We start from the raw sequence: 23,502 nt of genomic DNA, 5'->3' as shown, positions 1-23,502 counted from the left end.
AATCATATTATCCCAATTTTATAGTTTTTGAAATCAAGACTGACTTTCCCAGGTCACAGATCTGGTAGATATGTAAGGCTGGATTTGAACTCATCTTACTCTTGTAAAGTCCCGAACTCTATGTAATGTGCCATGTCTTTGTCATTGAGGTCACACTATGTAGGCCTGTCTTGAAACCATGTTACCTGAATGCCAGGGCACTGCTTACAGATTTCTTGGGAAGACTTAGGATTGGAGGATCTTGCTTCTTACAGCTAGTGGTGTGTAGAAGAAGGGTCTGGAATCTACCTTTGTCTGTTTATCCTCTAGATTCCCTTATCTACACCATTCCTCTAACAACTGCTAACCTTATCCTCAAAAATGAAGACAACTATCAAGCATTTTACCAGGTATTCTGGTCTTGATTTCAACCCCATTAAGTATAAATCATTATTTTCTTTGGAATGCGCTGATCAGACTTTCATAGGCATGAAACAAATGCATTCCTTACTTCATCTCTTAGAATCTCCGACTTTCTTCAAGGCCTTGTTCAGATGCCACCTTTTTCTGTGGGAGTTTCCCATGACCTCCATCAGATGTTAATGATTTTTCTTTCATCAAATTATCTTATAATTATTTGCTTCTTTACATGTTGCATTTCCCTATTAGAAGGTAACCTTCTTAAAGGCAAAGACTATACCTTTTTCTCTTTGTATTCACAAAGTTCCATTCTACACGAATAGTAGGCAATGAATGAATGTGAATTGAATTTAATGAAGATGTATGCATGCCTGTGTGAATATGGCAATAAGTATACATCTGTTAGATTCTATGTAATCATTGGTCCATATTCTCAGTTTTTTTTTAAAGAAAATTAAATCAAGGTGGTCTAAAGTTACTCAGCTTATTGGGATAAACCATCCTTTCTTCTACATTCCATTTGAATTAACATTGCATGGAAAGTGTAAGGCAAAAACATGTTCACCAGTTCTACAAATCATAGTAATAGAAAAAAAAATAATGCGCCTCTCTTCTATGAAAGAGGAAGTTACATGCCTGGGGAACATGGACTTAATATTTCCCAGTCACCTTGCAAGTTACTCTCAAACTCAATTTTACAAACATGCTGATCTGTAGATGGAAGTTACAATGAGTAATATCAAAGGAGAATAAACGTGGTAGACTGGTGTAACAGAGGTTCAAAGTATAAAGGTAGAATTTTTCATAGCTATGAGCATGGGAAGTTGTTTCACCTTTAGGTCTTACTTTACACATAGCAAAATGAGGACAATAATTCTTTTTTTTTAATCAAATGCTTTATTAACTTCTAGTTTACATCATTCATTTCTGCAAGATTTTGAGTTACAATTTTCTCCCTATCTTTCCCCTACCCACCACCCCAAACTAGTGGTCCCACTAGATATCCCCTCCTCCAATCTGCCCTCTCCCATATCATCTCCCATACCCCCTCAACTGAAACTTAGAAATGAGAAGTTCTAAATAAACCTGGAGAGGCTTATACGAACTGATGCTGAGTGAGAAGAGTAGAACCAGGAGAAATTTGTACACAATTACAGACAGAACATATGTGTGATGACCAAGTAGGGCATGGTGGTTCTCTATGCCCCAGTGCCTATATATCTTATTTCCCATTTACATGTAAAATAATATTGATAATAATAATAATATGTATGTTAAACATTTCATTTTAAAACTTTGAATTCCAGATTCATTCCCTTCCTCCCTTGTCACCCACCCTTACTGGGAAGATAAGCAGTTCAGTATAGGTTGTACATGTGTAGCTATGCAAAATATTTCCATAGTAGATATATTGTAAAAGACTGACTATATTTCTCTCCCTCCTATCCCACCTCCCACTTGTTCTATTCTCTTCCTTGATGCTGTCCTTTTTCAAAAGTGGGTGCTTCCAACCACCCTTCCCCCCAGCCTGTCCTCCCTTCCATCATACCCCCTCTCATCTCCTTCCCCCCTATCATAGTATAGGGTGAGATACCCTTTTTAATGTGTATTTCATTCCCTCCCTAAGCCAAATTCAAGGAGAATAAGGTCGATTTTTGATTTCCTGTTATTCCCCTCCATTGTAACCACTTTCCCTTACCTCTTCTATAAGAGATAGTTTACCCCAATCTGTCTCTCCCTCTCTCCTCTCATTATATTCCTCTCTCCCCTCTTAGTTTCACCTTTTAAGTATTATCCCTTCCCATTAAACTGGTCCTGTGCCCTCTATTTATGTATAGCTGTACACATATATACACACATTCACATATGTATTCATATGCCCATATATCCCCTATATAGACATATATGTATGTGTGTGTACACACACACACCCACACACACACACACACACACACACACATATATATATATATATACATTTATATTCCCTTCAATTATTCTCATACTGAGAAAAGTTTCATAAGTTCCAATTATCATTTTTCAATGTAGGAATGTAAATAGTTCAACTTTGATAAGTTCCTTATTAATTCTTTTCCCTGTTTACCTTCTCATGCTTCTCTTGCTTCTTGTATCAGAATGTCAAATTTTCTGTTCAACTCTGGTTTTTTCATCAAGAATGCTTGAAAGTCCTATATTCCACTGAATGACCATATTTTCACATGAAACATGATACTCAATTTTGCTGGGTAGGTGATTCTTGGTTTTAAAGAATCTCCCTTTGACCTCTGGAATATCATATTCCAAGCCCTTTTATCCCTCAGTGTAGAAGTTGCCAGATCCTGGGTTATCCTGATTGTGTTTCCAAAATATTCAAATTGTTTCTTCCTGGGTGCTTGTAATATTTTCTCCTTTATCTAGGATTTCTGGAACCTGGCTATAATATTCCTAGGAGTTTTCTTTTTGGGATCTTTTTTTCAGGAGGTTACTAGTGGATTCTTTCAACCTCTATTTGGCCCTCTGGTTCTAAAACATCGGGGCAGTTTTAAGAATTTCTTGAAGGATGATTTCTAGGTTATTTTTTTATCTTGGCTTTCAGGTAGTCCAATAATTTTTAAATTCTGTATCCTGAATCTATTTTCCTGCTCAGTGGTTTTCTCAACAAGATATTTCACATTGCCTTCTATTTTTTCATTTGTTTGGATCTGTTTAATAGTATCTTGATTTCTCATAAAGTCACTAACTTCCATTTGCTCCAATCTAATTCTGAAGGAAGGATTCTTTTCAGTGAACTTTTGAGATTCTTTTTCCATCTGGCAATTTTGGCTTTTTAAGGCATTCTTCTCTTCCTTGGCTTTTTGAGCTTCTTTTGCCATTTGAGTTAGTCTATTTTTTAAGGTGTTATTTTCTTCAGCCAGGTTTTTGACTCTCATGTCATAATTTTCTTGCATTGTTCTCATTTTTCTTCCCAAATTTTCCTCCACTTTTCTTACTTGTTTTTCAAAATCCTTCTTAAGGTCTTCTATGTCCTGTAACCAGTTCATATTTTTCTTGGAAGCTTTTGGTCCAGGAGTTCTGACTTCACTGTCTTCCTCCTATTCCATGCTTTGATCTTTTTCATCCCCAAAATAGGAGTGTAATGTTGGATTCTTCTTTTTGCTTTGCTTCCCTTGTTTACTCATGTTGCCACTCAATTACTTGACTTTTGGGTTTTTTGCCACAGTAGGTCTCTGCTAGCAGACAGTGGAGCTTCATACAATATGCTGGGGTTTTCTCAGCTCAGGTATTAGTTGGATGCCCTCTCTGAAGCCTCTACACACTCTGGCAAGCTGGTCACACACCCCAGAACTTCCACCCTAGACCAAAATCCAGATCCAAGCAGGTTAAAACAAGGGTGATTACCTGTCAAGCTGGTCTCTTGGTCCCCCTACAATCTGCAGGCCAGGAGCTGAAGCTGCCAAGTGATGGCAGCTGCAGGGAGGCTGTGCCTCATCCAATTCTTACATCAGGGGCAAAACCCAAATATACTCTGAGTTCCCATATCCCAAAGTCCACACTGCACTGACCTCTAACTTTGTCCTTGGCATCTATGTGTTGATAATTCCGGAAACTTCCACAGCTGCCTGTGATCCGAAGGCCCTCCATCCAGTGCCTGTTCCAGCTACCCTGGGACTAAGACCTCTGGCTCCCAAGGGTCTGGGATCAGCTCTGAGAAGGCTTTGTTAGCCACTTTCTGCCAGCCTGCGTGCTTTCCTCAGTTCAAGGTTAACTTCTCTGTGTCATTTTGTGGGTTCTGTAGCTCCAAAGTTTATTAAGAGTCACCTTTTACAAGAATTGGAGGAGGTGAGAGCCAGAGCCCTGAGAAAGTCCTGTTTCTACTCTGCTATCTTGACTCTGCCCTCCTGAGGACAATAATTCTTTTGCAATTTTTTATACTATTTACCCCATGAGATCATGGTGAGGAAGGTGCTTTGCAAATCTTAAAGTGCCATAGAATTGTGACTTACTATTAAATGGTTGAGTGATAATAGCTCTAGGAATCCTTGAATAATGCAATCACATATTACATGCATATGTTATTAAATGCAATAAATTTACAATTAGGGTTGGTGATATAAAACATGGTTGCCAGTTCATGAACATATTCCAGGTAGTTTCCCCAATGGTACCCTTACAATTACAAAGCGTCGTTAAATTATGTACCGTTGGTCCCAAGACATTCCTTTTACTTGTGACATCAATTTGAATTAACTGATTTGTAAGTAATTCAAATAACTTCCTTGAGATGCAAAGAGTTTTCAAAGAGAACCACAGAAGAAAGAGCATTATGTGGCAAAATGTTTTACCCTTTGAAATATAAAACATAGAGTTGAAAAATATGAAAAATCTTCCCTGATCCATTAGTTTGTAAGATATTTGGGAGAAGGGACTGTCTCTTGCTTCTTTTTATACCCCAACACTTAGTACACTTGGCAGCATATAGTAGGTGTTTAATAAATGTTTATTGATTCATTGAATATGTCACAAATTACCTCATTCATATCTGACTTTTATGCCATGTTTTATGGTTTACAACGCTTTTTCTTCACAATGGCTTTGTCTGGTCCATAGTACAAATAGGATGCCCATTTTACAGATGAGAAAGTTAAAACTTTGAGAAGGCTAAATGACTTGGTCATAAAGATAGTATGTTACATAACTGGACTGGAATCCAGGTTTCATACTTAAGTTAAAAATAATAATAACCAAAATATAACACCTTCCTTCTTAGAAGCATAATCCCTTTGAAATATGGAAAATGAGTAACAGCAGAGGTTTCTCTCCACCTCACAAGAAATGCTAAAAGTCTCAGAGAAAAAGTAACTCAGATATCAACAAAATAACCCAGAACATAATTCTTCCAACTTATTTTTGTAAAAGACAAAAATAAGAATCCTTATATTTTGTTATTTTTATCACAGATAAATACCTTGTTAGCTCCTTGGAAAGAGAATTATGTGGAGAGCTGAGGGAGAATTATTCAATTTGATTTGACACATATGGAGTTAAAATCTCTTTGGCCAAATTGTAATAACAACATAGGCTCAATACTGACCATATTCTTCCTTCAGTATTCTGTGTGTGTGTTTGTGTGTTTTAATATGAAGAAATTGATTCATAAAAGGAAAATCTCCTTTTCCAAAATAGAGCATATAAAGTGATTGCATTTGGAACTGCCATTAAAAAGGACTAATTTCCACATTCATTGTTTTTCTTTATTCTCTTTTCTGTTTTTCTCAAATAGAAATAATGGTAGTGACAGCAGTATAGACTAAGTCAGAGCATCTATTTCAGGCTTGTCTCAAAGGTCCCCCATTTAGTTAAGATTTGCTGTTTAAGACCAAGAAGAGAAAGGACTCTGATATAAGGAGAAGTATCAATTAACTTTTTCATAGTTGACCAACTTTTTCTGCATCAGGGAGGAATATACGTATGTGTGTATTGTAATATGCAAATATGCATAATGCATGTTATGTATATGCATATATGTACATAAATTTCTATAGATATATGTATTTGTATGTATGTATGAATGTATGTGTGTATGTGTGTCACCTGGGATTGTCTAGGCATGGTCAATTTCTTTCCTGTGCTCCACTTCTTTTACCTCAGCTAGGAGTAATGGGTCTTGGAATATTTCTGTTCTCTGTTGTCCTCTTCAGTTTCTGTTGCTTCAGGTGATTCTCACAGGATGCCAGAGTTTAATCTATCATAACCTGTAAGGCCAGGATTGTAGGCACAATAGTATATCCCTCTAGCCTGAGCCCAGGAGGGCTTTCGAAGTAGGGATTAGGATTGTGTTTTATGGGAAAGGAGCTAAATTATGAGCCTAATTCTTCTCCCCTTCTTAGAAACTGAGGTGTTATAAAAGTGTGTGCATGTGTAGGATTTTACCTCCCCTGTATATCTGAGTGTTAGTGACTAAATTGAACTGGAAGGCAGGTCCATTTCTCCTGCAACTGAGGGAACACTATTAGCAGGATCTTGAATCATTTGCAGAGAACCTAGATGTCCCCCAAGTCTCTTTAAGGGTACCACAGAATTCTACAGAAGGGATAGGATGTAATCTACCTAGATTGGAGGCAGTGGGGGGAAGAATCAGTGTTATACATTCACCTCTCCTCTCCCCCTCCTCTTCTTTCTCCCCTCTTTCTCCTACTCCTCTACCCCCTTTTTGTCCTCCCCTCCTCCTCCCTTTCACTTTACCTCCCCCCACTTCTTTAATTCCATGAAAAATAAGTTGATTGGAAATATGAAAATTTTAGAAAGCACTGAAAATTCTTTCTGTATCAGAAGTGTAGCTCTGAAGTGAAGAAAAGGCTGCAAAATATATTGGAAAGAATGAAATCCCTGACACTTATTTGGTGGGACTTTGAGCAAGATCCAACCTTTGGGAACCTTGTTTTTCTGACTTTTATAATGAGCAAAATATTACATGAAGAAAGTAACACTAGAACCTTGATACATACATTAAACCAGAACTGTGAAAAAAGCAATAATGCTAAAGTTAGACAAATATGAACAGAACAAAAGGTTCAGAAGAGCATGAGGAAATACATGGGATGTTTTTGTGTGGGATATGAGGACCCCCAAAATCCCTTACCCCCCCAAATTTAAATGTCAGAGGTGTCTTGAGGAAAAAACAGGAAATTTAATTCAGTTCTCCCTAGAAGAGGGTGACCCTTCCACCAGTGTGAACCAGCAGAATGAGCTGTGTTACAGAAGTCAGAACAAGAATTTATACCCTAATGCAGTCAAGTCCCCTCCCACTGCTGTCCCTTCTCTTGTTGCCTAGGAGGCAGGCTTATAATCTGAGCCTGAAATCTCCTCCAATGAAAAGGAATAAAGAGGGGCTCACTTTGAGAAGTGTTCTGTGATTTGATATGGATTCTGGGAACCCGTTGTCCAGAGCCTCCCAGCTTTGAAAAACCCAGATGTTGATTTGTTGTGGTAGCTGTGATTCTGTGGAGCCATGGACCAGGAGAGAAGAATGGCCTGCATGCAGACTTTGCTGAGCTGAGAGCAGGAATGGTGAGCTGCCTACATCGGGACCTGGGCAAAAGCCAGGAGCAGCTGCCGACTGCAGGCGGAGAAGGAACCCAGGAGTTCGGAATTCAGCCACAGGAAAAGATAAGAACTGAGCAGCAAAGCAGGGGCACTAAATGTGTTTCCTGGCTGCATCCCACAGTTTGGGACCCTGGGGGAGGATGGACGTCTGACTATGGTGGGTGGGATGAAGTGCTGTGGACCCCCAAGGACCCCACCTTGTTGGTTTTGTTGCGAAGTCCCCCCTCTGTACTTGGAAGCAGGGGCTGGAGCTGTGTGAGGGGAAGGACAAACCCACCTCCTCCCACAAGAACTTTATTTGCACTCTTGTTTTGAATTGAAGTGGTAATGCAATGTATTTTGTGTTTGTTAAAGGCCCAGTGGCCACTTTGGTAACTTTAGTTCTGTATCTTGAAAATGTGACCTAAGAGATGTTTAGTGCTGAGTCAAATTGACTATGCTATGGGAATGAAAGATCTTGGGGCCTAATGTAATGGGAATGCAAATTTAAAGATCTTCCCTGCCCCTAGGCTAAAGTGCACCTGGAGCCTGGTGTAGGAGGCTTGTTTTTCAGTAGATACTTTTTGACTGGCCAGTGAGTCCAAAAGGTTGTTACATTCTCTGAGCCAGGAGAAGGCTATATAGGCCCTGATGTGAGGCTTTGTTTTGGGGCTCACTTCGAGAAGTTTTCTGTGATTTGATATGGATTCTGAGAAGCCGTTGTCCAGAGCCCCCCGGCTTTGAAAAACCCAGATGTTGTAACCCAGATGTTGATTTGGTATGGATGTAATAGTTGGACAGTTTGGAAAGCTGTCTACTTGATCTGTTTCTGTCTTGATACTTCTGCCTGCATACTTTGAAGTTCGGGGTGCTAACCTTTTTCCCCTGAACGAGGTAAATGATATATGTTTGACTGATTAAAGTAAGCTTGTTAACCCCCCCCCCCCCCCAAAAAAAAAGAGGAATAAAGAGGGGCAGCCAGGTAGCACAGTGAGTAAGAGCACCGGCCCCAGAGTCGGGATGACCTGGGATCGAATCTGGCCTCAGACATTTAGCACCCACCCAGAAACACCTGGCCATGTAACCTTGAACAAATTACTTAACCCCAATTGCTTAAAAAAAAAAAAAGAAAAGGAATAAAGAAGCCCATCACTATCTCTCAGTGGCTGGGAATCAGGTTTACAAAGAACAAGGTAATAGGGGATAGCCAATCCAAAAGTACCTATCCTTATCTGGCAAATGCCAAAGTGAAGAAGGGGGCAGGGCTCTAAGAAATTCCTAAAGTATTTAATGCTGATTGACAGCAAGTGAAGGGGCCAGTCTTACAAAAGTCTGTCTCTGGTTTCAAGATAGTCTCTCTCCCTTTTCCTTACTTCTGAGGATTCTTCACAGAGGGTGCATAGAGACAGTGTACCCCACTCATTTTTGTTGCCTCTTATTAAAGTTGACATGGATATTTTCACTAAATTATAAATAATGAAGTTTACTGCTCCATGAATTCCTTTTTTTTAAATATTTATTTGTACATTTAGGTGGTTTTAAAAAAATTATTACTAAGTTTAAATTAACTTTGGAAAAAAAAGGAAATCATCAGTGAACAAGATTGTAGTAAGTTACAGGTATGGGATCTAGACGGCTCTCCCCCCTTGAAATTTCCCACAAATTTTAGGAACCAAATCCCTGAACCCAGATCCCTGTATTTTGGGGGAGGCACCTGATCAGACTCATTCCAGTATAATCTTTTCAACTGTCCTTTTATTGTGACCCCCAGTACAGCCCAACCCTCTATTCTAGGGTTACCTCCCACTCAGTCCCTGAATTTTCCCACATATTTTGATGCCTCTGCTGAAGGCATCTGGCCCACCCCAGCCCACCTTGATTACTTAATTAGTTTACTAGATCCCTTAATCTCAACCCTATTCCCTTTCTCAGTTACTTCCAGGGGACCCCAGGCTATTTGCCACTCCTTAATCCCATCCAAATCTTCCCAAAAATCTTTTTCCCCATAAAAAAATATTAATCTTGTTATATGAAATGTGCAGACTCACTAGGAGTCTGGCCTCCTTCTTTTGGTGTCACAAATAAACTCACTATTTGGACTAGAAGACTTGAGTGGTTGAATTTTTTTGAGGTAGACCCACACCCTGTACCCTTGTATTTCAGGGTTCCCAGCATCTCTGGACTGCAACAGTAAGGATCAAATAAGATACTGTAAACTGAAAATCTTCAAATACTGCGTAGTCAGCTATTATTATCAAATGAGATAAGGTAAAGAAAGTACTTGTTCAACTCTAAAACTATGTAGGTTGGAAACTATTTTAAACTATTAATATTAATAATAAAAAAAAGTACTGATACAGCACTGATGATGAGGTATGGGCTCTGGGAGCCCCCTTGACCTCTACTTGAGTCCTTGAGGTGCTGTCTCTGGGAACTTCCCTTGGACTTTTCATTAAATTGTCTCATTTGATGAGCCATGCATGAGGAAATAAGGTTTACATTGTGCCTAGTTACTAACTGCTAAACTACCAGCCTAGTTACTAGCCTTGCCCTCCATTGTTCATCTACTTCCCACCTTTGTGCCTTTCAAAATATAATACACCTTTCAGCTGGCAAGGCCTCTAGCTATCTCCTACCCTTAATCACTCATTAACCTCATTAACTCCTCCTGAAGACCCTCCTGAAACTCCTCCTGTAGACCACCCCTAGATTCCTCCCATGGCCGTCTGTATATAAGACCCCATTTCACACCACAGAAGTGTGAGAGCACCATAGAATGACCTAGCACAGATTTACTTTGTGTCTAATGCAAGTGAACTTTTAATAAATTTTACTTTGCTTTGACTGAGAAGACTTGAGTAGAATTCATTCGGCAGGACCTAGCATGTTGGTATTTTGGGGTCTCCAGAGCAACCCTAACCCTCTTAGTGGGTAACTTCTTCATTTTTATGGTTCCCTGACTGGGAAGCACTGCTAATCTCAAGTTCTTCTCCAGCCATGACTGGAAGGTATGTAAGCCTGTCCTTTCCTAGTACCTTGGAAGTGCAGTTTTTTTTTTTTTTTGGTTGCTTGTTTTGTGGGGTGGGTGTGCGCGGGTGTGTGGTTTTTTTTTTTTTTTGGACCTGACCTCTTAGGGCCCATTAGGTCAGACAGGTAGGAGGCTGTTTTGTGCTCAGCCTAACCTCAGGTTTTCAGTCCTAATTTGGTTATTTTGGAGAACATGGACATGGGAGTTTCTGAAGAATGGAAGATAAGGAGACGCCCCATCTGGAAGTGTAAGCTATATTCTTTCAATTCTCTCTGCACTAAGGAACTGGGAAAACTTCAGGTACTTCTTTGTGGAATTTTTTTGGGGGGGGTTTGTTTTTCAAGGCTTACTCTCAAACCTTCCTTTATGGAGAAAGGGACTTCCAGGCCCTATGCCTGTAGCTCCCCAAAGTTCACCTTTGGGTTGTCTTTTACAGCATTGGAAAAAACATTTAGTTTCTCTGGATATCTGAAAAAGGAAAAGTTGGTGTTTTTCTTTTTTTTTTTTTTTTTTGCAACATTGTTTGCCCTATATATAGCTTAGAAGACAATGAATCATGGCCTGCTTTGGGGACTTTAAAAGATGATACTCTCTTGCAGTTTGAACCATAATGTCTCAGAGAAGGAAGATGGATGGAAATTGCCTACTTAATGGTTTTCATTGAACTTTCTCAAAACAAGGTTCTCAGGAAAGACTGAGATGCTTGAAGGTAGAGCCCCTCCACAGAGGGGCAACAGGGACCAATTCAATGACCCCTTTTCCTATGGCTTCAGCTCCAGCCCCTCCCCCCTTAGCAACTCCTGCTCAGGCCACTGAGTTAGCTCCCCCATCTCCTGCGCCGCAACCCTTTTCCCCTTTGTTTCCCTTCCCTTTTCCTCTAGCCCAACACCCCTCATTTCTTGTCTCCTACACCATTCATGTCTCCTACCCTACATCTCCCAGCATGGCCCCTTCCCTCTCAGTGACCCCAGCTCAGGTACCAGACTCTGGTCAGGTTGAAGTACCTCCCTCTGTGGTCTCTCCCCATGAGGCAATAGGCCTCAGGCCCTACCCCCAAGGCAGTCATAGAGGTATCTCATCTTCTGACCCCTTACACTTCTCAGATGCTGGCTGAATTTCCCGCTTCCCAGACAGATCCCCCAGTCTTACAGTCTGATCCAGTTCAGCCAGCACCCCCCAGTCACTCTCACAGAAAGTGGGATTTCCACTTTTCCTTCCCAAGACTCTGACCTCATAGAACCTTCAGGACTTTTTCCTTTAGGGGAAGCAGCTCTCTCATCAGGTGGGACAACTAGAGTGCAGGTCCTATTCTCCATTTCAGATCTCAATCAAATTACAGAAAAGTTGGGTAAATTCTCTGAGAACCCAACAAAGTTTACTGAAGACTTTTGGGACTTATCCCTGCAATCTGAGCTTTCTTGGGGTGATTTGCATATCCTCTTCTCTACCTGTTGTTCGACTGAGGAGAAGAGGAGAATCTGAGAAAAAGCCCCAAAATTTGGGGATCATTTGATTAGCAATGATCTCAGAAAATACCCCTCAGGAACAGCTGCTGTTCCCACTAGTGAACCAGGATGGGACTATCATATATTGGAGGACAGAGAAAAGAAAGACCATATGGTACTTTGCTGTTACAAAGCCTAAGAACTGCTTTTCAAAAGCAAGTAAATTATCAGAAAGTTAGAGAAATTACTCAGAAAAATCAACAAAACCCCATCCTTTTCCTAAATAGATTTGTAGAAGCTATTAAAAAGTATACAAATTTAGATCCTGACTCTATAGAAGGGGCAGCAATCCTTAACATGAATTTTATTAGTCAGTCTGCCCCAGATATCAGGAGGAAACTGCAGAAATTGACAATGGGACTTCAAACAACTTGGGCTCAATTACTGGAGATGGCCTTTGGAGTCTTTAATAACAGAGACCTGGTTGCAGCAGAGGAGAAAGAATGCAGAGAATGAACCAGAGACAGAGAACATGCTCAATTCTTGGCTGCTGCCATGGCCAGAAAAAGCCCCTCCAGGGGACCCCTTTGGAGGAAGCCCAGTCACTTGGGCAGGGGGGAGAACCTGCTTTCAATGCCACAATAAGGGTCACTGGTCCAAGGAATGCTCCTCCAAGGGGCTCCCTTTGAGGAAGCCCCAGGAACAAACACCTCTAGAACTGTGCTCATATGACCAGGAGGGACATTGGAGGAAGGATTGTCCCCAAGGTTGGAAAAGTGGTAGAGCCACCTCCCAATACCCTGTCCTCCAGTCTTCTCAAGACTTGGAGTTAAAGGGCCAGTTCTCTCACTGAACCCTGGGCAAGCATCTATGATGAAGGTAAGGTTACCCACTTTATTATGGCTAAGTTCTCTGTTCTAACTGATTGTTTCTACTCTCCCCTTGATTAATCAGGTCAGAGACATGGAAGGGAAAACTATGGGATGTCTCCAGACATACCCAGTCCCCTGCCTACTTGAGGATCTATTGTATGAACACTCCTTCTTTATGGTCTCCTCTTATCCTGTCCCCTTCTTGGGAAGGGACCTGTTGGTGAAATTGGGAAGCCAATTTTCTCTAATTAAGCCTCCCAGATCTCACCATGTTCCCTCAGGAGTGTGGGAGATAGTTGATTCAATTGTTTGGGGATCAGGAAATTCCTGGGAGATCTATTTCTGCCATCCCAGTGTTTGTTTTTGAATCCTAGATCCTAAAGTGTTCCCCCAGAGTGGTCCATATCCAATTAAACCCAAGGCCTGGGATGGACTGCAAATCAAGTTAATTGCTACTCAAGGCCCAGACCAGCAGGTGAAAGCTTTTGAGAATTTGAAAACTTAATTGACCACCACTCCAGCTTTATCCAATCAAGGAAAAACCTTTTACTCTCTGTGATGATGGAAAGAGAGAACAGGCTTTGGGAGTTTTTGCCTGTTTTTGAAAACTATTAGATTCTGTGGCTTCTATTGTTTTCCATGTGCTTAAATGTCCATGGAGCAATTTAGAAAGGAAATGGATATCTGATAGCCTTGCCACAATCATTTTTAATTCATGCCAGGGAGATTGTCTTTTATCTTTTTTTTTTTTTGGTGCTGGTTTGGTCTTTGCTTAACCTCTTTGCCAGGTTTGTCTCCTCCAGGGTTCAAGCCATCAACCTCTGGATGGCCACTAAGGCTATGCAAATCTCTGACTGAATCCAAGTTCTCCAGCCCACTGGACCTGGCATCATCCATGTTCCAGAGTCTGACCCCTGAATGTGAAGTCTGACCCCCTTGAACGGGACTCAAATTGGCAGGGACAGCTTTAGGCCCCTTGCCAGCAGGAAGCACTTTTCAGAAGCTGAGACCTTTTCAGAAGCTGAGACCTTTGCCCTTTACCCCAAAGGAATTTGGGTCCCATTTGTTTTGAGGGGGGGAATGATGTGGTATGGGCGGGAGCCCCCTTGACCTCTCCTTGAGTCCTTGAGGTACAGGCTCTGGGAACCTCCCTTGAATTCTTGATTAAATTGTCTCATTTGATGATGCATTTTACTAACTGCTAACCATTAGCCTAGTTACTAGCCCAGACCTTCATTGTTCATCTATCTCCCACCCTTCATCACTCATTGACCTCATTAATTCCTCCTAAAGACCCTCCTTCAACTCCTCCTCTAGACCACCCCTAGATTCCTCCCACAACCTTCTGTATATAAGACCCCATCTCACACCATAGAAGTGTGAGAGCACCATAGAATGCCATAGAATAGTGAAGGCCATAGAATGACCTAGTACAGTCTTACTCTGTGTCTAATGCAAGTGAACTTTTAATAAACTTTACTTTTCTTTGGCTGAGAAGACTTGAGTAGAATTCATTTGGCAGGACCTGGCATGTTGGTATTTTGGGGTCTCCAGAGCAACCCTAATCCTCTTAGTGAGTAACTTCTTCACTGAAATTTCTTTAAACAAATTATTTTTAATGAAATGCCCAGTAAAAAATAGTACAATTAGTTTTCAAGTTCTCATGGTACAATATGCCTAAAAAATTATGTTCCCCAATCATCAGATCCATATTTGATTTTAAATGAGCCAAGCTGAAGGTAAAAAGATTGATTGGAAGAAGGTGGAAGATAAAGATGGAAGATGAAATAAGTTCCCATATCATCACTTAAACTCTACTCTGAAATGACAGAGCAAGGGAAAATTTGGTGGCAAGTCCAGTTAGGACTCAGAAGAATCCCTACAAACTCTCCATGGGGGTTTAAAGAAGCACCATTCTGGTAAGTGATAGAAGAAGTAAGTGTAAGAAACTTGTCTTCCCAAGAACTCCATGTAGCCATTAGTGAATTCAGGAAAAACTTAACTTTTATTTAATGTTCTTGCAAATAGGTGACCTAGCAGGCACACTTAAGGTACAAAAAATATAATCTTTTATCTTCCTGTCCCAAACACAAATCCCTCCCCTGTTCCTCCATTGGTTAGGTACTGTAGAGTTTAGTCTATCTGAAAAATGCATCCTATGTGGGTCTCTGTCCTGTTTCCATTACTCCCATTTTAGGTGTGTTCCCTCCTCCCTCCCCATACTCATCTTATTTATACTTTATTTGGAAAAAGAATAGCAAGGCATAAATACTTTTAATCCCAACTCTGTGTGCCTGCATCACTCAGATTTTATGATCTCCATAGTATGAGAAAGGAATTTTCTCAGTTGAACCCAGGGTAGTTTTATTTCCCCTCCATTAACATGAGAAATGTTCCATTATTCAAGACCTCTTCTTGGGTTAATGGGTTGCAAACTTAATGGAGCTTCACCTGCCCTTGCCAGAAAAAGGCATTCTCAGAGAACAAAGAATTTAATATCTGTTCTCAGCCTCCCCAAGTTCTGTCTACAATCAATTTACTTCCTCCATTGGTCATCCTAGGTTTCACAAATCATGTATCACATGATTTCTTTGGAAACAAAAGTTCAATCCTCCCTTACATAACCAAGCCAGGAATCTACTGAGAGACACTTGAAATACTCTAGAGATCACAGGACATATAAGCTGGTGTGGGTAGATGGAGGAAGTCAATCAGATATAGGTTATACATGTGCAATTAGGTAAAACATTTACACATTAGTCATTTTGTACAAGAAGAGAGCAAGGTCTTTTGAAGTTTTAAATGAGACCAGAACATATGTTTTAAGTGTTTCAGGATGAATGAATCTAGGCAGTTGGCACATTCCGGTATTGAATAGTCTAACAAGGCTGTGGATGCAAAAATCTGTTGCATCTGTACAAAAATAAAAGTTCTGTCACACTCCCCTGTAGTGCTGATCCTTATTACCAACATTACATATGAAATGAATGTGTTAGATATAATGTATAATGTACAACCTTTACATCACTAAAAATTAAATGGGAGGTACTCTTTAGAAGGACCCTCCCTCCACTTTCCAAAACAAGTCCCTTATTACCTTTTATGGATAAAAAAATCTAAGGACTTTGTATTTCAGAATAAACAATTCCAAGGAAGCTACTCTATTAACCTGTGGTTAACGTGTGTTTTACTTGTACCAACAATGTAGATGTTGTCCTTTAATCAGTTTGTAAACGTGTTCTGAATGTGTCCATCAAAATGACAGGATGGTTGTGCAATTTTGTAAGTCAAACACTACTTCTTAAAATCATAACGTGCTGCGGGACAGATTTCTTTAGTCCCCTGCAGACATGTTTCTTGTCAAGAATTTCAACACTAGTGATAATGTATTCTCATCAAGCAAAAATGATATTGTGGCAAGTAGAATTATTCTCACCCCTGACCCAGATCTTCCTATCCTACAATTTTTACCCTCTACATAGATTTCCCCTACACCCCACTCTCTAGGTCCACCACCCCAAAAGTACTCAATAGGTCCAACCCATTTTCAGACCTCCACCACTTCATCAACCTATATCCATAAACAAATTACCTCCTTGAATTCTTTCTTACCCTGACCTAAAACTACAAATGAAAAACACGACTGACCATATATAAAGATATATATTTTAAATGCCTTCATTTACAGTGTAATCCAGCTTTCCTCTTGAATTTTTCAGAGGTTACCCCTACCATAGGTGTTTTTCAATAGTTACCTCTTCTGTGAGACTTTGACTGGAGAAACTCAAGAGAAATGTCAGGCAGAAGTGATGTCTGAGACCTAATTATTTCCTGTAGTATTCCCACTGAAAAAGTTAATATATTCAGTTCTGCTAGGGCCCTCACAAAAACAGTCATTTCTTTGAAAGGCTTTTGGCTGAGAAGGGTTTGTAGGAAAGCTAACAAAGTGAATTGTACTAAAAGTCTCCCCAAGATATTCCACCCAATCCCCAAACTTGTACACCAATAATCCCACCTTAGTTCATGTTATGACATGTTGTGTTGCTGCAATTTACTCCAAAGCATCTCTGTGAGGTTTTTTTCCCCTCTATTGAAATTTACATTATTCATGGTTTCCTGGGCAATACTAACCTATTCTTGTCCTCTGTGAAGTGCCCACCAGAAATCATACACTAGAGCCCCCTTAAACTTGCTACAGGGGACCCCTACTGGGGTCCTTGGAAACCACCTAATAGGCTCCAATAGTAAAGAAATGTTTCACCTGTGTTGCTAAAAACATGCCACATATTCCCACGGATTCAGGTCTGTTTCGCTTCAGTAGAAATAATACTAAGGCTTTGTTTCAGTAAGAATAATACTAGAATAATACTGAGAAAGCTCTGCTTCAATGGAAACAATGCTTACGCCTTAGAAACATACTCTGTTGCCAGCAATCATATTGTCTATAAAATTATGTCTAACAGAAAGCTCGATGCTGTCTTTCGGTCTGAGAGGCAGCCCTGGCTGGTTAATAAACACTCCTATCTAATTATAATTGGCCTAGCTGTCCCGTTATCTCAGTGTCCATTATACTCTGTAGGGGGTTTTGCTAGCTGTACAGTTATCCCTCTCTGATAAAAAAAAATTCTGGATGGGGGAGGTGGAACCAAGATGGCAGAGTAAAAGCAGGGACTTGCTTGAGCTCTCCCCTAAACCTCCAAATGTTTGTAAAAAATGACTCTAAACAAATTCTAGAGCTATAGAACCCACACAATGACAGAATGAAATGCATGACCAGCCCAAGACAGCGTGAGGCTGACAGGAAGGGTCTATCACACTGGACTGAGAGCAGAGATCAGTATAGCATGGCCCACACTGGCACAGACTGGGATGAAGCAGGCCTCAGAGGATGAATCACTGGCAACTGTGATGGTTTGAAAACTTTTCAACCCACAAACACCAAAGACAAAGTAGAAGGTCAGTGGAGAAACTCTGTTGGACTTGGGTGAGAGAAGAGTGTGATCTAGCCTCAGCCCCAGGGCAGTGTATGTGGCAGCCATAACAGTAGCTGGTTCCAGAGCTCCAGGACCATAGATGGTGGGGTGATCAACTAGCTGATCAGAGGGTGATAGCAGGGACCTTTTGTTGGTGTTGAGGTGGGATTCTTTTGCTTTTCCCTGTTTGGATCTGGTTCACAGTCTTGGGTGGTGGTCCTGGGGTGAGGAGGAGCATTGGCATGGCAGAGCTTGTGGTGGTTGTGAAGAGGGAGTCCTCCTCACAGTTCCAAGGCAGAAAAGGGTAAAGAAATTATGAAACAGAAACTAAAGTATTAAAAAATAGAAGACAATGTGAAATATCTCATTGGAAAAAAATATTGACCTGGAAAACAGATCAAGGAGATATAATTTAAGGATTATTGGACTACCTGAAAGCCATGATTAAAAAAAAGAGTCTAGATATCATATTTCTAGAAATTATCAAGAAAAACTACCCTCATATTCTAGAACCAGAGGTTAAAATAGAAATGGAAACAATTCAGCTATCGCCTCCTGAAAAAGATCACCAAAAGAAAACTCCTAGGTATATTGGAGCCAAATTCCAGAGTTCCCAGATCAAGCAGGAAAATATTACAAGCAGTCAGAAAGAAACCATTGTAGTATTGTGGAAACACAATCAGGATAACACAAAATCTGTAAGTTTAATACCCATTCAATTGGGTATCTTAGGCTACAGGAAAGTAGGGGGGAAGGGGATAAAAGGGGGAATGATAGAAGGGAAGGCAGATTGGGAGAGGGGATAGTCACATATACAGGAAATGGGGTATAAAAATCTATCTTGTACTATAAGAAAGTAAGGGGGAAAGGAATAGGAGGGAGAGGGTTGATAGAGGTTGATTGAAGGGAGGGCAAACTTGGGGAAGGGATAATCAGAATGCATGCCATCTTGTGGTGGGGGATAGGAAAGAGATAGGGAGAAAATTTGGAACTCAAAATCTTGTGCAAATGAATATTGAAAACTATAAATAAATTTTTATTTAATAAGTTTAATATCCTCCATTTCGGGTCTTCCTTGAGGACACATGTTAAAATATCCTTGTCAATTATATCTGGGAGGTCATCTATATAGCATATGTTGGAAAGTATGCCTTGCAGTTATAGAGCAGTCGGCATTAGCTGTAGCACCAAACAATGATCTTAGGAACATGTAAGAATATCTTATTGCCATTTTTCTTCACTATGTGGTTAGTGAACCAGAATCAATTATAGAATGTCAATGCTTGTTAAAAAGTCCATGTGGAGATTGCATTAGTTACGCATACTGTACATGATCATAAGAATTAGGGTTATTGGTCAATACCAGTAATCTCCTTTTAAAGGAGAATAGCTCATTCTCAGGCTTTATGCTTGCTGACCTATGCTCAGAAAAGAAACTAAAAAGGTAGCAAGAGCTGTAGCTTGCAAAATTCTCCTGTCAGCTTCCTCTGCCAAGTTTAGAATGTTCTCCATGTGCTCCTCCTTCCTTTCCTTCCCATTTGCCATCTGGGATTCCTGTTCTATAATGAACATACTTCCCTTCATGATGAATGTCTTCATCTCATCCTCCTTCCATTTCACTAATACTTAATATTCTCTCAAAGAAGGCTGCATCCCTGCCCATCCTTTACAGCACTGGCAGTACCTTCAGCCATACCTTGAACACCTTTACTGGGTCAGAATACTCCTGATTCACACTGCCACTTCCAGTTTCTCCCTTTAATACTATAGAACAGCAACATCTCCTTTGAAGTTCACTTTTCAGTCTATACTGAAAATACTTTTCAGTCTATAAGGATCAAACATAACAGCTGGTGTTAACCAGACCCTAGGTCATTCTCCATCCTTTCTCAATCCTAACTCATTGTCTTCTCCTCCCAATGTCTGCCTTTATTCTAGAGGAACTTTTGTTAAGGTTATTTCAAATACCCTAATCTCCCAGTTCCTCAAAATCCTTAAATCCCATAATCAGTATATTCTTCTACTTTGTCTAAACCATGGGAAAAGATGTTCACAATCTAGATGCTATCATTATTTTTGTGTTCTTCCTTGAGAAAAAAAAATCTGATATTCTATCTGATCTTAATCTTCAATGATCACATTTCTTCCTGTGTTTCACCCTCCTAAATATATTCTTCTCCTGTACTGTAACTTCCAATTTCTTTACCACTCAGTAATATGTAAGACCATTATCTCTAACTAGAGGCCCTCTGGGATCCCTTTCAATTTCTAAAGGGATAGTCTGAGAGGGTCAGTCTGTAAACTCAACCAACAGGAGAGAGGTGAACCTAATAATATCTATCAAGAAGGAGATTTTTTTTTTCTTTTTGGAGGGCAATTGCGTTTAAATAACTTGCCCAAGGTCACATGGCTAGGTTTTTTGTTTGTGTGTGTTATGTGTCTGAGGACGGATCCGAACTCAGGTCCTCCTGACTCCAGGGCCAGCATTCTACTCACAGCGCCACCTAGCCACCCCTAAGAAGGGGCTTCTTATTCCGATAGGAACTGGAGAGTAAATTAAAGAATCCTTCCAACTCTGAGATTCTATGATTATAATATGAAAGACATGCTCTACCACCTAATCTTGAATAGCCTTATCATACTTGGGGACTTGTTGGGAGGAGAGAAAGCTTAAGGACAGTATGAAAATGAAGTTATAGGTTTCACTCAGGACACACACACACACACACATACTCACATTCACAACAATATGGAAGATTCACACAAATTATCTTATTTGAGTCTCTTAGCTGGAAAATAGAAAGGACTGGTCCATTAATTTACATGGGAGAATGCTGATATTTAGACTTGTGAATTTCCTGAAGTCATACAACTAGAAATTGACAGAACTAGAATCAGAACCTGGATTTTCTTATTCCAACCATGCTATCTACTTAGGTCACATTCCTTTTCCCCAAATTTTGCTTTATTGGAATTAGTTTGCTGATAGGTATCATGGCTTTGATTTCAGCTATTTTCTTTTTATGAAAAGTCATATGTATAGCTATGGAGAGACTAAAGATATCCATTAACCTCATAAATCATTGACCTTCCAAATCATCCACTTTTAGCATTTTACTATTGGAACAATATAGTAATACCTATGTCAATGGATTCTTTAGAAAGCACCTTTTATTAAAATCCACATTCTTTAATGGTGTAAGACCTTCAATCAGGGTGGGGTGGAGACTGTGAGGATGAGGGGAACTGATGTCTCTGTTTCTTCTGTTGTGCTTTATTCCCTTCAGGAGCAGAGAATGAGGACATCTTTTTTCCATCCCTAGTTAAGTCAGGGAAGGTATAGAAATCTGTCTTTCTCCCTAAACCTGTTTACTCTTTCTTATCCCTTTTCTTGTCTCCTTATAATCATGGAATCAAAGGCACCTTTGAAATTATTTAGTCAAATATTCTTCTAAGATTGATGAGGAAAAAGACTTTGGGAAACTCACAATGTCATAATGAATGTCATAATGAATTTGTGATAGCAATGGGATAAGAGCCCAAGTCTCCTGACTCAAATCTTAATCTCTGTCTATGATATTTACATTTTTCTCTTCTTCTTTCTCCTTTTCATTTTCTCCTTTTCTTATTTCTTACTCTGTTCACATGTTCTCTTCATTTCCAAGGTACTGGGCAGGTGATGTATGCATATACATATAAAAGATACAGGAACATACTATGTTGAATTGAATGGGCAAAAAGCTTTAGGTAGGAAATATATTTTCAAATTGGCTAAGGTAGAATATAGAAATTATAAACTATTCCATTTGAAGTTTATCTCTGGAAAAGAAGGGCTAACATGGAAGAACCAGTTCTGGGTACATAGGATTTGAGGTACTGAGTCTACTTCTCCCTCCATGGTCTGACTGCTTTGGACCCAAGCATGCAGTTTTAATTGAGTACAGTCCTAGAGGAGTTTAGCTTCTAATGAGAGGAGGGTGAGGATCCCTTTTCCCATATTCATCGACTCGTGAAATCCCCCCACCAATGTGTCCCAAGACATATTCAATGTTAAGATTTACATCTTACATTAAGAATTTCTCCAAAGAAGAATTATTGTGTACAATAATACACAATGTATAATATGAATTAAGTATTAGACAAATAATTAATTCTTAAACCCCAAAGAATGCTAAATATAAAAGATTCTCCAAAGTACACATACATAGCAGAACTTCAGGCTACACAGATACCTGGCCAGGTGGTTGATACTTAAAAAAAACACATTTGTTTTGTTTTTAATTTGTGAAATAAAACAAGCATTTACATAATTTCATAAAAAAGATGATTGTACATGAAACTAAAAATCTATTATGTACAATTTGCTATTCTTTTTCAAATAAACTAAAGTTACCATTTAAATAATATACCTGGCCAGGTGGTTGATACTTAAAACCATCTAAATATAAATCAGTTTGCCAAGACTGCTAATGAGATATTTTATCTATTATTATATTATATATAATTACATATAATACATATATAATATAATAATATTATATTATTATATCCATCTAAGTTTTACATTGTCCAAACAACTTCTGATAGATACCTACTCCTAAAACAATCCAGGATTTCGCCAATCTCTTTCTTGGTGGTTATCTTCTCTAAAAAAGAAACTGTCAGTTGCTCCAGTCAGCTTCACTCATTGGACCTGGGACTTTTCTACCTCTCCATTTTACAAGGTTTCATTTATGCCTTCATATATCCAACTTAAGGTTAAATGTTCAGTATTACTTTTTGAAGAAAGTGAACATAAATTGAAAAATAAATAGTCATTGGGCCAGGGCAAACTTGCCACTAGAATCCCTGTTCTACTTGGGAGTGGTGGTGAGGTGAGAAAAAGACACAGCCCATGCCCTACCTCTCCTCATGGAGAGTCTAGTAACAGAGCTTAAACAATGTAAATCCTACCAAAGTGGTGCTGTTAATAATCAGCTGTGTCATTCTATTTCCTGGATGTATTTTTTCTCTTAATGTAGGAGGCAGATCCAATATACCTTTTGTCAGAAATAAGAGCATAAAACCTGACTACTTTTGTCTCTAGACCAGCATTCTGTTCCTTAACCTATGGGTTAGAAAACAAAGAGTTCAAGCATTCTTCATGTTGGCTTAAGAAATTTTAAAATATTGTTCATTACTGACTTTGGTTTCTGTGAGAAACTTATGAACAAAACTGTAATCCAATAACAAGAAAAGTCTCTGCAACCAGTACATTTTGCCTCCATTAGTCCCCTTTACATTAACAAAAGGAAATAAGGGAATAAGAAAACACCAGGCAGTTTTTAATATTTGCCAACAAAAGCAACTGGGTGTTTTTAGGTGATAAATGGTTCTTGTCAAAAGAAACATTTAGCTTTTTCAAAGCATACCACGATAAATTATTCATTAAGGATGACAACATTCCCAAGCTTAGGAACAATTGCATTTTCCTTAGAGTAGGAGTTATATGCCTAATTTAATATAGGAAGTCAGCACTGGGTAATTTTGTAGCTAATTAGCAATTTCTGATCATCAAAAGGCTTCTCACTCTAATGTGCTCACATCTTATGATATTTCAAATATGACTTTAATCCTTGCTAGAATCACTAATAACCGTGCTAATCCAACCATTAAATGGTCTTTTAAACCATACTTGCAGATAAAACTTGCCTGAGGCATGT

This window comes from Petaurus breviceps, unplaced genomic scaffold (genome assembly GCF_028583685.1).
Source record: "Petaurus breviceps papuanus isolate PSGF00001 unplaced genomic scaffold, PetGlider_PUasm1.0 189, whole genome shotgun sequence".
Taxonomy (NCBI): domain Eukaryota; kingdom Metazoa; phylum Chordata; class Mammalia; order Diprotodontia; family Petauridae; genus Petaurus; species Petaurus breviceps.
The sequence above is the reverse complement of the archived record's forward strand: the minus strand, read 5'-3'. Positions refer to the sequence as shown.